This window comes from Giraffa tippelskirchi, chromosome 6 (assembly GCF_054371585.1).
Source record: "Giraffa tippelskirchi isolate mGirTip1 chromosome 6, T2T-mGirTip1v1.2.pri, whole genome shotgun sequence".
Taxonomy (NCBI): domain Eukaryota; kingdom Metazoa; phylum Chordata; class Mammalia; order Artiodactyla; family Giraffidae; genus Giraffa; species Giraffa tippelskirchi.
Genome location: NC_137280.1, coordinates 158,710,171 through 158,725,628, shown reverse-complemented (window position 1 = coordinate 158,725,628; position 15,458 = coordinate 158,710,171). Strand labels below are relative to the sequence as shown.

Below are 15,458 nucleotides of genomic sequence, written 5' to 3'. Positions count from 1 at the left end.
TAAAGGCGGGCAGGTATGTGCCAGAGTCCAGGTAGGAACAAACCGCCGCGCACGATTGAATTGCAGCCAAACTCGAAGAGACACTTAACCTGCCAAATTGTTTCACACAGCCTGGTGCCCCCCACCCCTGCCCCCAAGAAACTGGCAATTCTGCAACCGGTTGTGGAATACCTGCAATTATTCATAAAATGTGTTGAAAATGTACTTTAGGAAACGGTAATCTTGCTAAAAACGGCAAAGCAACGAGAAACCTAAAGGATTAGTGCATCTCCGTTTTTAAATGTTTTACGTGTAGCCATCTGACCACTTTTTATTGGGTGACATATCATATGAGCACTTTGGTATAGGCTTGGAAAAACTACAGCCAGGGGTAAGGCTGGGATACCTTAAGAGTTAAGGGTGCTAAAAATGGATGCTGGATAGTCTAACATGAAAGATGGCACAGAGCTGTAGGTTTAAAATGGGTGGAAACACATATGAATATTTATACATGAAAGCCATTGGAGAGGGTGAGTCTTACCCTGAGTATCTGTGCAGGTAAGTCATTCATAAGACAACTAATTACCTGTGCATGTACTCGGACTTGTTTAATTGAATAAGCTGCATGTATGCCTTTTGCTATTCTTTGTGACTATGCAATTATGGATTCAGCCTTTTAAAATGATAGCTTTGGGGAAAATTTTTAAGTGGACTTTATACAGATATATTTTTCAGAAGCCATTGTGCTGAATAGACATATTGCCAGGATGAAAAATCCAACCCTATAAATAAGATTTCCATTGCTTGAAATCTAACTCAAGGCCTGTATATTTTAGGACAAGTCAACTGGCTTAATATAGTAAACTGTTTTATTTGTTTTCATTCCAAAGTCAGGAACTAAGGATTCTTTTTGATCAAGGTAATATGCCTTGTTTCCAGTCATATTAAGATAAAAATGAAACAGTAAATTCTGAATGAAGCAGAAAAGGTACAACATACAACATGGTTGAAAATGTCTTCCTTGCAGAAGGCTGTCGGTTGCTGTTTCTACACATTTTAAAAGAGTTTTTTTTTTTTTTGGCAATAAATGATAGAAAGCCATAGGGCGGTGAATGCTATACCTCTCAGTTAATCAGCACAAAAATTCTTTAGACATCTTTGGAGTCACTTTCTTTTATAGATACATCGTCTCAAATGCATTGGCCCAAACTGTTTTGCTAATAATGAAGTTAATTAGACAATCCAACTTTGAGCCTTGAGCATGGGCAGTACAGCCGATCAAGGGGATATGTCAGGGGAGGGGGAAGGTGTCTTTTCTTTCATGACCAAACCAGGAGGTTATACAGCTGGCATTACATACATGACAGGTGTGCATATATGGAGCCTTAAATAAACAGAAGCAGGAAGGCAACTGTACATATCATCTAGTAAGAGACAGCCGCAGACGCTTGCCAAAAAATACAGAGACAGAAAGGGACAAGAGAGACAGAGAGACAGAAGATAACCAAAAAAAAAAAAAAAAAAAAGTGGGGGAGAGAAGCAATAAAACGATAAACCTGAACTTTTCACGAATTTAAAAAATGCAAATATATCTTTACATATGCATCAGTATTAAAAATAATACACGCTGGAACCCACAGGAGCGGGAGGAGGAGGAGAGGTGGAGGAGAGGAGGAGGAGGAGGAGGAGGAAAGAATGGAGGCGCCGCGGAGCCCTGATTATGCATGGGCTGGAGCTGCCTCCTCTAACCTGTTCTTCTCCGAGCCGGGCAGCCGGCGGTCCTCAGCCGCCCACAGAACAGGAGCCGAAACAACCGTTCCCGAAGGCTACAGCGTTTATTTTTCTCTTTTGGGGGTTTTGGCGGTTGTTTCAGGGGCTCGCCAACTGGCCCCTTTAATTAAAAGCTTCAATAAAAGGCGATCGCGCCAGGAATGCACGGGCTCCTCTTCGCGCAGGATTTGCATATTTTTTTAATGCCCTAATTTCCTTGATGTATGTAAATGTAGCCGGACGTAGGGGGAGACAGGGAGCTGACGTCAATGGACGTGACCTCGCAGCTAAACCTTGAACGTGAAGCCGGGATGGGGGAAAACACGGAGCGGCGGCCGGCGGAGCCCGCTAGCACGGGCGGCGGCCGCGGCGGTGGCAGATTCAAGACCCGAGGGGGCCCAGGGGGCCCGCGTGTCTACCCCGGGGGAGGACGAACGGCCGCCTTCTTTCTCCGCAGCTCGGCTTCCAGCCTCGCCAGCCTTCAGGCCGCACCGCAGGCTCTGGTCCTACACCTCCAGCCCCACCAAACACGTTCTCTTGCTTCCCCCAGAAAAACAGCACACCCCCCAAACAACAAACCCAAACCAACAGATAACAGACCAAATCCAATTCCCCAAGACTTTAGACCAGTGCTCGGGTAGCTTATCACAAAGAAGATTCTGACAATGGAACATGAATTTTTTTTTTTTTTTTGGCTTCTTTCCACAAGAAGAGGAGGGGGAGACCTCAGACAAGAGCAAATCACTCCTAAAACACGATAAACTACACGTGTTTCCAGTAGGGAGAGGTAAATCGCCCAGCCGACTGGTGGGGTCTTCTCGTTTCGGTACCTGTTTACCTGTGCACTCATTAAGCGCGTTGGCTTCATTAACAGCCTTGCCTGGAGCGTGCGTTTTATAATGTGATGGGAGTGTCGTGTGTGTGTGTGTGTGTGTGTGTGTTGGGGAGGTGCTTGGGCTGGTGAGCACCGAAGCAGGCGCTGTGAGAGACACGAGCGAGAGACCAGCGTCTCTCCACGGCCACCTCCGGGACTTATCTTCGGGTCCATCTAGGCCAGGGCTCCGGGGCTGGAGTTCGAGTGACGCCCTTCTTAAGGGGGGTGGGGGGTGTGGATCAGAGTAAGCTGTCTTGGTACGGCCAGGCCCTTACATTGTCTAGGGAGGAGGGGAGCTTGAGGTGCGAGCGAGTCGGTGGCCGCAGGCCAGGGCGCAGTCTTGCGGGATTTAACCTGGTGGACTTTTCACTTGGAGCTCGGCGGCCTCCGCGAGGAGGGAGCGGCTCGCGGCTACGCGGCAGGGAGGCCTTCAGACTCCAGACTACGACCTCGCGCGCCCGCGGGTGCGTGCTCGCGCTCCCGGCGGGGGGCCGCCGGCACCTCCCGGCGCGCATCCGCCCCCGCCTCCGCCCGCCGCCCTGTCCTAGGCCGCTGAGAAATGGTCCTCGGCCTCTGCGGGGGCCGGGGGCGGTGCGGAGCCGGGGGGCCGGAGGGCCTGGGTTCCGGGCTGGCGAGGTCGGGGCGGCACCGGAGGCCGCGGAGCCGGCTTCCTAGTCCGGCCCTGGGCCGCCGAGGCTGCGGTTTCTTGGTTCCACCTCTCGCAGCCCTAGCTTTGTTTTCTTGACATGCTCGTGGCGACCGGGCCCCACGCCGGCTCTGGGAGCGGGTGCGTGTGCGCGGGGGCGAGCGCGCGCGGCGGGAGGGGGCCCTCCCGCCAAGGACACGCATGGCTGTCTGTTCTCCGGCTGCACTTGGCGGGAAAGCTGGGGGCCGCCGGCTGGGCTCCGCGCCCGCGGCTCTCATTACCTCCTCCCCGCTCCCCCTTGGGCCACATTTACATACGGGCCACTCGTCTGAATTTTTACAGACCCCCTCCCGCCCCCCTGTCGCACGCGCGCAGGCTCGGAACAGGCGCCCGCGCGCGCAGACACCCGCGCTCAGGCTGCGGGCGGCCAGGGCGCGCGAACAGGCCCAGGGGTGCAAGCAGCCCTTGGTGAGACGGATTCTTGCACCTCCCTCCCGCGCCTACACCCCTGACAGCATCCCGGCTCGCGTTTCAGGAAGCCCACCTTCCCTTCCAGGCTCCCACCCTTCTCTCCTTGCACACTCCCACCCACACCCTCCCACATCTCTCAGCCTCTCTCCCTGGAACACACACACACACACACACACACACACACACACACACACACACACACACACTTTCTTTCTCCTCAAATAGCTAACCCCTATGGAGCGTCCCTGGTACCTTTTGAATAGCTCTGAAGTTTAAAAGAACAAAAATCTTTATAATGTATTGCTGTCTTTAGCCAAACACATTTAAAGACCACAACAAAAAGAGGGGGAGAAGGAAAGAAGGGGGACTTGAACCAAAAGACCTTTCTTTTTTTAAAAAAAGTCGGCAAGTCAAAAGGTCATTCTCCAAGTTTGTAAATAAAATTGCAAAGGAATCCTTAGAAGGAGAGGAAAGAAGGAAGGAAGAGAGAAAAGATCCACAAGTTACGTAAAAATGGTGCATTGGAAAAACAAAACAGGGCTATCCTTTTTAAAAGCATCTAAAGAAATCAAGAGGGGGAAAAACTGGAGGAAAAAAAAAGAGAGAAGGAAATAAAAGGTAGAAAAGGCAAAAGAAGTTTCCAAAGAAATGTGTGCTTTGCTTCCTACAATAGGAAAATGTAGCCATTGCCTCCTTCAGACGAGACATTTCTAATTTGTTCCGTCTGTCAGGAGGGGACTGTGAGAGGTTTGGGTGCAAATTCATTATCTCTGGCAACGCAGAACGTAGTGTGGGGACTGAAAAAGACCGTGGCAATGGATGAACAATAGGGCTTCAGTTCATCAGTAACAAAAGCAGTGGGGAAATTGGTTGAGTTTCAGAGCACGTCCTCCTCGGCAGAGGGGGCTGGACTAGACCTTGGACAGCCCCCCCAAAAACTTGCCGAGCCTCGCACACACCACTTCACTCTCCACTCCGAGGCTCAGGGAGCAAGTGCCTGGTGTGGGGGGGAAAAGTTGGCTTTTTTTTCTTTCTTCGGCTTTTGCGCTTTTCTCTCTCTCCCCCCCACGAGGGAAGATCCGTTTAAACTATTTTAGACGCAATCAAGCAAGAATCACCGTGTGGAATTGAGCGGCAGTTTTAAATGTGCTAAGGAGAGGGATGGTCTGAAAAAAAAATTTTTTTTTCTTTTTTTGGAGACGCTGAAAGGAGCCTGTTTGGGTACTGCGGCTGCCCTGTGACTCTGGATCTTGTCTCCTGGCCGGCGCCTCGATTCCTACCCAGCTGGATTGGGGGACAACACTGCCTGGCGCAGCCAAGAGAGCGAGTGAGTATCGCGGCGGCCCGCAGGCGGCAACTCGGCCGGCGGCGCGGGGCCAGCGTGCCTGCCGCGGCCCGGCGCCCGCGCTCCTCGCCTCGCCCGCGAGTCGGGGCCAGCAGAGCCCCGCTGCGGGCCGCTCCGAGGGCCAGTCCGGGGCTTTGCTTCAGCTAATTGATTGTGTGTCTCGGATGCGAAACCTGTTGATCTTGTGAGTTGTCTGAGCCAGGACTGTTAATTATCCAGTGGCTTGACCACCCCCGCGGCCCGCCCCCCACCCCGATGAAGAAGAATGCCAGGAAATTTTCGCCATGGAAAGGGGGATGTTATATGTGATTTTGTGTTGTCGATAGTGGGACTTTTCCTTCTTACGCCTAGAGCCAAGTGCAATTGTTTTTTTTTTTTTTTTTTTTTTTTGCGTTCCTGGGTTCAGGATTCGCGTTTTGAATAATTCTTTTAACCACCTCAAAGTTGCAATTACCTGGCAATGAAGTGAGGGTCTGATTGGATTCTGGCGGAAACTTATGCACAGTGGCTAACTAGAACCGGTGGATTTCCACTTCCCATTTCTCTCGGCCTTTTGGATTTAGGGAAGCGAGAGGCCGCTTTGCAGGGTTATCCCAAGTTCAGATTCATCAAGATGCAACCATAGCGATTACTTATTGGAGCGTTTCAGCTTCTGACTCTTCTGGTGTCTGAGCGAAAGACGGGTGGGTCTCTGCGGTTTGCTCCGAGCCCAGACCTCGCTGAGGAAGGAGAGACCTTCCTTCCCTGGCTTGGAATTGTCTGCGGGAACCCAGGGCGGTGGGAACCCAGGCAGTGTATTTGCATTAGCGTCTGAGACGTTTTCTCTTGCAAATGTACCCGCAGGGTTTGAATGGGGAACTGTCTTGAGGGGTCATGGCAGCAGTGGAATTGATGAGAAGTTAGTCCGGAGGCCCTGTCAAGTCACGGCCACGGCCGGCCGGGGTCACTTTGGAAGCTGTGGCTGCCTTGGGCCTAGAACGGCTGCGTCGGATCCCCTTTCCTTCTATCGGTGGTGCCTACCTCTGCCAGCCACACTCCTTCCCCACCTTGGCACCAGTTATTAGGGCACTGTCTAGAGAGATGAGCTCCCAAAGTCAGCATAATTGAACCAGCGCTGTACTTTCATTTTGCAAAACCAGTAGCCCCACCCCACCTCTCCAAAATAACAGTAAGCATTTTTAAAAAATCATAAAAGGAAAGCACCTATATTGGGGAGTGTAAGACTTCTTGAATATTGAGTCGTGGGGGATGGGGGAAGGGAATAAAAAAATCCACGACTTTACAGCAATCAGGTTTTACATTATTCATTGATTTATTGGAGGAAATAGCCAATCAGGAGCCATAGATATGAATGCACATCTCACCGTGCTGTGGCCTTACAGTAAACTATTTGCATCTTTCTAATGGATTAGATATTTATCCAGGGATTCCCATTGTTTGAAAGGCTGGAAATTCAATGCCTTAAACATTTTAAAAAATATGACTTTGTTCCAATCTTTAAATTCTTACATGGAAGAACTCTCCCTCCTCTTTTGTATGGCAGGTTACAGTGTTCAAATCCCAAATGTTTCTGAAGAGTCCCTCTTTCTTCTAAGCTAAAAATAAAAGAAAGAAAAAAATTAATTTCCCAAACCCCTCCAGATTCTGCATATTTTGCATTGCCATTATCATGCATGTCTCCATTTAAATGCAAATTAGCATATTTAACCCTGTGGGTGCTGAAGCACAGGATATATTATACTGGGGTTTTCTGGAATCTCTTGGCATTTTAAGGAATTATGGTATTTGCAATACTTTAAATGAAACCGTAGCTAGGCATGATTTTATATATGTATGTGTATGTATATATAAAACTGTGATCATTTGTTTTCTTGACTGTTTTTCAGATGAGACTACAAAGAAGCATAAAATGAATAGACAATCCAACCAACCAAAGGTAATTTAAAATTTTACATTTGATAAAATTAAAGTGATGTGCAAAATAGAAATAGGATATTATTTACTGGGTGGCAGACCTGCAGTGTATTGCATATCTCCCAGTTCTTGTGATAGAAACAATTCCAGAAATATATAAGTTTCCATATGTGCAGTTTTCTCCTGTTAGGTATTCCTGTCTATATTATATATTAAGGATAATGCAGATATAACCTTAACTGCTAATAAAAAAGAAACTCAGTGTACAGAAGAAATAATAGGACACTTTTATTAGAAAGTAAGCCAGTCAAGTACCTTGCCTAAACTGTACAGATCACTATAAATTAAATGGCTTTTATGTGGAAAATGGTAGCCTTGACTATATTAGTGGACTGTGGTTTACATGCATGAGAATCATACAAACTCAATATTAAAAAGGGATTTCAGTGATAGGCCAATTTCTTTATATACTCTGCAGAGATCAGAATAGGATTCAGAGAGGTGTTCTAAATATTAGTGGCAGACCTGATGTATTTGCATTTGTGGAATAGCATAATTCTGATCTAAATATGTGGAAAATCATAACTTTCCACTTTTAACTTAAGCAGAGATTGTTTATTCCCAAGAAAACCAGGATGTTTCAATTCATGTTTCAGCCATCTGGAGACCTATAAAAAGATTAGAAAACAAGCATGACAATCACGTCCCAATCTACTGGTCATTAATGGGAATTTATTAGAGAATGAGTAGGCAAGCCATATGAATTCAGTATATCCTTCAATATGTAGATTTCAAAAAGGTATTCTGTAACTCAGCTAAATAGCTTTTTGAAAAGCAAAAATAACTGAAATAAAAACATGTAGGTGTTAATAGTTGCTCATAACAATGTGTGGCAGACATTGCTAGAAATCTTTAGAATAGCACAATTGTTTCAACGTCTCTCACATCCTATATAGTCATACAGTTTTTGAAATGAATATGATAAACCTTGGCAATATTCAGAATAACCAGGTGCTCAGTGTTAAGTCTTGCTATGTATTTTTTATTTCTTCATACCTTGAAAGATGATGGAGAGGTAAAATATTTAATTAGCTATATATGGCTAGTGAACAGACTTTCCATAATCATTATGTTGGATAAATTCACTTTTGAGCACTCTCAAATGATCTACAATATATGTGACAGGCAAGGGGCCAGTCCTGGAGTTAGTTGATATGACTATGTGGCATTGCCACAGAAGATGCTGTTTTAAGACAGTATATTCTATAGCTTCTAATTGTAGAAGCATCTCAGATGTTCAGTGTCTTGGCTTTAATGATAGTTACTTGGGTTCTAAAAATGCATTTAATTGTTAAATGTGGCAGCATAATTATATTCATTTGCAAATTCACACAAATATGGTGGTGATACACACACAGACACACATGCATTCCATCTCTCTACTTTCACCAACCCCCACCCAGACATATAGAAAGCAAAGAGATATTCTAAAAATAACTGACATTTGGTGGGGTTTTGACTTAAGGAATTGAAGTAATCTGATCATATGCTTCTTTTATGTAGTACATGCCACATTACTAATGATTCTGCTTCTAGGTCTTGGAAATCAAGGCCAAAATACTCTCCATCTTCCAAGGAAGTAAAGCTCACTGGGGTTTTACATAATGTCAAAAATGTCATGTGCCTCAGTGATGTATTTAGTTTTTCTCCAGTTTATGTTGTGCCTCATAGTTCAAGAAGGAATAGTAACTGTATGGGTGTGTGTTTCTCTGATTTAGTTTGCATGCATGTCTTATATATAACCCAGTGCAGCCATTTCTGATTGTACTTCCTGTTCCAAAATTTGATAAAGAGAATAGATGAGCAATTTCCATAGCTTAGTCTTTTCTAAATAATCAGGACAAGAATGCTTACCAAAAAAGTAAATTACTAAAAAATCTAGGGGAAAGTTGGCATCTGTGTTACTAACTTACATATTTAATTGGTGTAATATTGTTGTCTGAACTCTTAATTGGGGGCTTTTCTTAGCAATTCTGGTTTTCTTGTCGGTCTTTTCTATAGGCTTTGCATATGTGAACTCTGTGTGTAATTTGATAGTCATATTCACACTCATGTCTTAAATGAATAAATTACTGAATTAATGAGAGTGTATATTAATTATGAAAGTGTTTTAGTGATGGGGAAAATAGTAAACCTATAAAAATGAGAGTATTGTGATAAACTAGTGATGTGTGAAATGAATATGAAGATTTATGACATTTACATGTAGCATATATTTAAAGAATAGTAACACCACCAAGCATAACTCATAACAGTCCATAAAGTTCACCCATGGTGAATATGCATCTTATGTGGACAGATGTCTGTTGAGGGACATCTGACTATTAGAATTGTACATATCATAGATGCATTAGACATAGACCTCCCATTATGGAGAAGAGAGAAGAAGAGGTCTTTAAGTGGCCATATTCACACTTGGAAAAGTCCTAAGGAAAAGAATGAGGCTAATTAATTAATTAAACAAAATTCCTCTCTAGATAGAAGGGAGGGGGTGGGGAAGGGGAAGGGGGGTAGAGTTATGCTCTTAAGGTCCAGGTGTCTTATCTGTCTTTTTAATGAGGTAACAATCCTTTTAAAAATAATTTCATAAGGAAGACTAGTATATTTTGCCCTTCTGTGTGAAAATTAATGTTTGAAACCACAGACAAAGCCTCAGCATTTTTATTACAGCAGAGTTGTGTACAACATTAGAAACTATTGCTGCAGTTTTTACCTGTTCTACGTTCTAAGGCACACCCTGTATACAGAGTATTTTAAAAAAAATCCAGGATGAAGTCGGCTTGCTTAGAGCATTCACTTTGAACTTACAGAACAAAATATGATGCCCTATCGCCACGGTACATAGATACAAAACATGCCTGAGCTGTGAAGCCATTAAAAACACACCACCAGAGCAAATTGTCAATGTAATCACACATGGACTCACTGCGTAATACAGATCTGATTTCCAGCCCCAGAAAGCAAGGCCCTGCTTTAAGCAATCGCAAAGTGCCTTCCATCTGCCTGCCCATGCAATCTGCCAGAAGAGAAACGCAGGTAAAGACGTTCCCCAGATCTGAAACGCTTTTATCTGTCCTTAGAGAGAGATTTCTTCCAGTCTTTGGATATTAGAGCGATCTACACTAGCACCGAGGAGGTAAAAGGCCGCGGGTTGCTTTTCCAGGAGCAGGCGGTAGTGTTAGCGGAAGAGCTGTTGATTGAAAAAACAGGGCTGTGGCAATGCCGCCGCCGCCGCTTTTGCTGCCGCTACCTCTGCTCGGGCAGCAGACGTGGGGCAGTTGGATGATCACTGATGCATATCAATAACCATGTACTTGAGATTTCTCATGACATCATCATTACCTTGGTCTCCCGCGGTCTCGAACCTTTGACCTTGCCGGGCTGGTCCACATTTTGGCAGTGAAAGCCCCTCCAATGATGGCCCTTTTCTCCTTCTTTCAGACCCGGGGCAGCAGCACGCCAGCAAGACGGCATCTTCTCCTCCCCAGCCTAGAAGCCCTGTGAAATCGAGGATCTTCCCCCTAAAACACACACTCACAAGATATGTGCAATCAAGCTGCCACCGCTTGGTAAAAAAGCTCATGGTGCCTACCCCAAAAGGATCCGGAGCAGATCCTTGAATCAGCTGTCACTTCTTCTATAGAATGGGATTTTTTTTCCTTCCTCCTTAACCTGCGCTGGAAATTGCCGTTGGCTTTATCCGTCTCTATAGAGGGAGGCTAAAGAGTCTTGCGTGAGAATGAAGCAATTTACAATGCAAATAGAGGCCTGTGAAGGGACTGATTCTGCTGCTCACTCGTAACCGCTTGCTGCACCGTAATAGCTGGTTTTATTTTCTGATATTGATAGATGAATTGTTGGCTAACGCTGCCGGAGATTACCTGCTGAAAGGAAAAAAAAAAAAGTTTGGAATAAACTTTGAAAAGCAACAGCTCTCGTTTGGATGTTTTAGCCGCACACACAAACAGAAACCAGGTCATATTTACATACAAGGAGGCATCTTTTGCGCGGCAAAGTGTCCTGGAGGACTACTCTCCGGTACTGCCAGGAAGATCCGGACCTGGAGTATGGGCCGAAGAAGACAGAGGCTGTGAGGGAAGCGAGTTGTTATCTTTGGTTATCTAGCTGTATGAGTGTATTGGTCTTCATAAAGCTAGATAACCGAAAGTAAAAACTCCTTCACCATCGCCGGGGAGCGTGTGAGAACGAACTACAGCCAAGAGACAGTAAAAACCAGAAAGGTCAGGAATACTTATTGAATCTAACTTTGCTTTTGTGTTCGTTTTTGCCTTATGGTGAAAGGTGGGATGAGAGGAGACTAAGCAACACACGTGTGCCAAAACATAAAGGTGGAGATATTTTGCTAGAGGTTGTTGGAGCTGCAAAGGAGACTTGTATAGTGCTAACGAGTAAAGGGGCACATGTAGTTTGTCCTACTTTAAGGCAAAAGTTTACATATGGAGGTTTTTTTTTTTTTTTTCTTGGAAAGCTGTTGTAGAGATGTCTGGTACCTAGTCTGCAAATGATTCCATATAAATGTAGACTTAGGCTGTTCCCTTCTGAGACCCCCTCCCCTGAAAAATTTAAAGATTATGCTTGGAAATTGCATATATTTGGGTTGTATGTCAAATTATATGAAATTAGAGCTGGAAGGTTAATAATTTGTATCTACTGAGGATACTGAGTACAGAGAGCTAGGAGGAAAAATGCAAAAAAAAAAAAAAGTAAAGGCTGATTTTTATTCTTCTATTCAAAATACAAGGACAGATGCTTCTCTGTTCCAAGAGGGTTTCCTTGAGGAAGCTACTGAAGCAGAAAGACATGATGGAGACGAGATCGCCTCCCCTCTTGTCAAAGTGTTAAAAAAATGTTCTGTCTTACTCTGCGCCTAGCATTGGAAATGAAAGTGACATTTACGCCACAACCCACGTGTGCGCCTCCTCTCTTTTTGTTTAAGGATGATCAGGTCTATCCAGGAAACAGCTCTGGCATCCCAAACTGAAATAATTAGGACGTATATAGACCTGACAAAAATGGAAAGGGGGTGGGGAATCTGAGGGTCTGTCTTGCCTAATTGATTCCACTAAACGGAATGCGGGAGATGTGAACGGCGGGACGCTCCGATTCCCACGCTCGGGGGCAAGTGGTAAAGCGGGGCCGGCAGCCTATGACAGACAGCCCTGCTGGGGGGTGGGGGTATGAAAAAAACATCAAGTGCACACACCATACTCATCTCCATCGCTTAAGAAAGTAGAGGCATTTCCCACCCACAGCCATCTGCAGCCTCCCAAATGGCAGCGCCAACTGGTCTGTAGCTGCTGCGTACTGTCTGCTTCTGTTAATTTTATAATCGCTGTTTAATCTGGCCATTATTAAGTCTGGCTGTTTTCTTCGGTTGAGATTTTTAATATGTAAGGAAAGCTAGTAGAAAACAGTTCCCCCCAAAGTGCCATTACTTCCTGCCCCTCATGTCAAATTCTCAGTCCCTCGTTTTGGCCTGCTGACCACCTTTCCTGGCTTTTGTTTGGGGTGGGTTATATTTAAAAATATGTATCTCTATAACAGATGTTAATGATCACTTCATCAGGCTGTTTACCTCTGAACATTATGTATCTAGGAACTTGGCCTGATTATGCTAGTAGGCATGCACGGGGAGTGAAACTACAAAATCCTCAACCTGAAGAGTGTTAATTACAACACAATAAAAGTTTATTCTGATATAGAACCAGCTAAATGTGTTCTAAACAGCCATTTTCATTAAATCTAAAAATGACTTTGCTTAGGAGAAACTTTGGCATTTTAGAGGTCCCGCCTGTAATCTTTTAGAGAAATCCTTACATTTTTCCACATGTCACCAAGCAAACATTTGTATAGGTATTTAAATATAAATACAAACCTTGCATTACAAAATGTCTGGAATGACCTGTTACCTTCCGTGTGGCCTGGATTACTAGCAATCCCAAATCCCAAACATACAGTTTTTTCTTCAAAAGCATTACATTTTCCTTTGTAGTTTCAAATCCTGACAAGACTGCAGACTGGTGAAGCCTGTAAAACCACTGTTAGTTTCAGTTAGAAACTCTGAGAGACTTTATTAATGTAAATTCTCAATTTGGCTGCTGAACACGTGCCAAAGTTTTACTACTGTAGTGACCGTTGAGAAGACCCTTGTTTATTTACATTTGAAGCACTGTTTGTGCAAACAACCTTTCATTGTTAAGTGCCTGTATTCCTTTCATTTACTTCATGTCCAGGGGTGCTATTTACCTAGAACCATTGTCTACTACAATTAACATTTACATTACAAAGTGTGTGGTTTTCTTTCTCAAGGAGGTTCAATTAAGGCAATAAGATGTTTGCTGGGGAAACCTATTGTTTACTGAAAGCACTCAATGGAGTCAAATTACTGAAGCTTTTGCCTACGTCTTGGTCTTTTATGTAAATGTGTTAAATATAACATCTAAGGAAAATAAACAATATTATAATTATGTGTTTGCCATTGTCATATCAAACTTGCTTTGTATCATACTAATGTTACATGACTTATCGATCAATAAAAATACATTTCAATGTTATTATTTTCATTTTATTTTTTGCTGTTCCACTGCTCTTGCTGCAACATGTCCCAATTTTTCTTTTTTCTATTACACATCAAACTTCTGACATTTTGTTTTATTTGTGTGTGTTGAAGAGAGGTACTGTATCTGAGCATGGGTCTGAAGGGTGTCCGAGGTAATCTCTACAATGACCTTATAATAAGGTGATATTTCTTTGAAATCTGAAATATTCCAAAGGCATGTACATTTAAGTCAAAAGAAGTGTAAATATCAGTTAAGTAGTTCTTTGAAAGCTAGTTTTAACATTGGCAGAAACAGGATCAAGTTTATTTAGCATACCACTGCATTGTAAAACAGTTGGAGTGAAGTTGCAGGTTGCGTGAGCATGCATGTTAACTAGTGGGAACCAAGCTCAGTCTTTGTGAAAGGGGAGCAGCAGATTGCTGTGCAAGGCCAATGTTAAAAAGGCAGCTGAATTTAACACCATCTGGAAGAAAAGATCCCTTCACGACTTTCTCACACCGTCAGACAAAACTAGTGTCTCTTGTTCCGAGCCCTTGTCTATGCAACCATACAATACTGAGTCATTATACTTTTGCTGAGAGAAAATTTGAGAACACAATATGGGTAACCAGTGAATGACCAAGTTTCATTGTGCCCGCTTAAGTCGATTGAAATCTACGTCTAGAGCTATGAATGGTAGTATTGTTTTCCTCACCAGGGCTGTACTAAATGTCAGCACAGTGTAAAGAAAAACTTGAAGTCTGCAAATAACTTACCAGATCTCAATTATAATATTTTCCCACACTAGAACTAATATCATTGCGAGGGGCTACATTGCAGAAAATACAAAAAGAAACGAAAAGAAATAGAGAGTTCATTTAGAAGTTATTTTATCCAGACAAACATTTTAATTTTCTGGTGGGAACCTCAATTTAGGCTGTAGGCTGGGTTCAGAAGTGGAATTCATTACTGGGAAGTTCAAGTTACAAAAATGCTTCTTGTGCAATTAAAATAGAATAAAACAAACAACTAGTCCCACCTGAAAGCCTGGTTTCTTAAATATAAAGACACTGCTTGGGTTTTATTGCTTTAGTTCTGCTTAGAATTATTGGTGTGGATCTAGCTTAAATTGTGCTTTAAATTTTGGCAGACATTGCTCTTTCAAGTTTGCCACTATGATTGACATAGCAAAAGAACATCAGAGATGTGCATTTCCAAAAATATATGACATTCTGGCACCTCCCTAGTTGGAATCTGGTGCCCTCAGGAATCCACCTCTTTTTACATTACTTCCCCTCCCCAGTACTTTTCTTTTCTCAAGATGTGTGTGAATCAGTTATTATACTTAGGTTTAAGGTTCACACAATCTATTTGGCTGTAAATAGTCAGAAAAAGGAAACAAAACAATTCAAAAAGAGTAAAAGGAGTTGGTTGTGTATGTTTTATTAGGATGTCTATTTTAAATATAATTGACTTTGCAATTTTATTATTGTGTCACCAAGTGTCGCATAGTTCTTAACATGTAAGTGCAAAACAATGAGTAATTGCTGTTTTGCTGAATAATACATCTGAGTTGCCGACGTCAAAGGTATTATTTTGTGTATTTCTAAATAGGAACGTTAACTGCAGGTTTTGACATCTAAAATCTTTTCATGAAATACTTAGAAATAGGCTGATAAAATGACACCTGTAAAAGTAAATATAAAGATACAACCAACTTATTTTCCATGTCCTACTTTATACCAGAAAATTAACAATGAAAAGTCACTCAATAATAGAATTATAGAGGATATAACATAAAACCAGTCATACAGAAAGATCCAAAACAACAAGAAGGAT

General features: G+C 43.3%; 1 long non-coding RNA gene across 1 annotated transcript; it reads left to right on the top strand.

The window, feature by feature from the left end:
* The first annotated feature begins 2,011 nt into the window (after positions 1–2,011).
* Positions 2,012–11,783, top strand: LOC145508939 (uncharacterized). Its single transcript, XR_014055702.1, has 4 exons — positions 2,012–2,536; positions 4,940–5,067; positions 6,972–7,021; positions 10,501–11,783. It is a non-coding gene; the product is annotated as an uncharacterized LOC145508939 (long non-coding RNA).
* Positions 11,784–15,458: the final 3,675 nt, after the last annotated feature.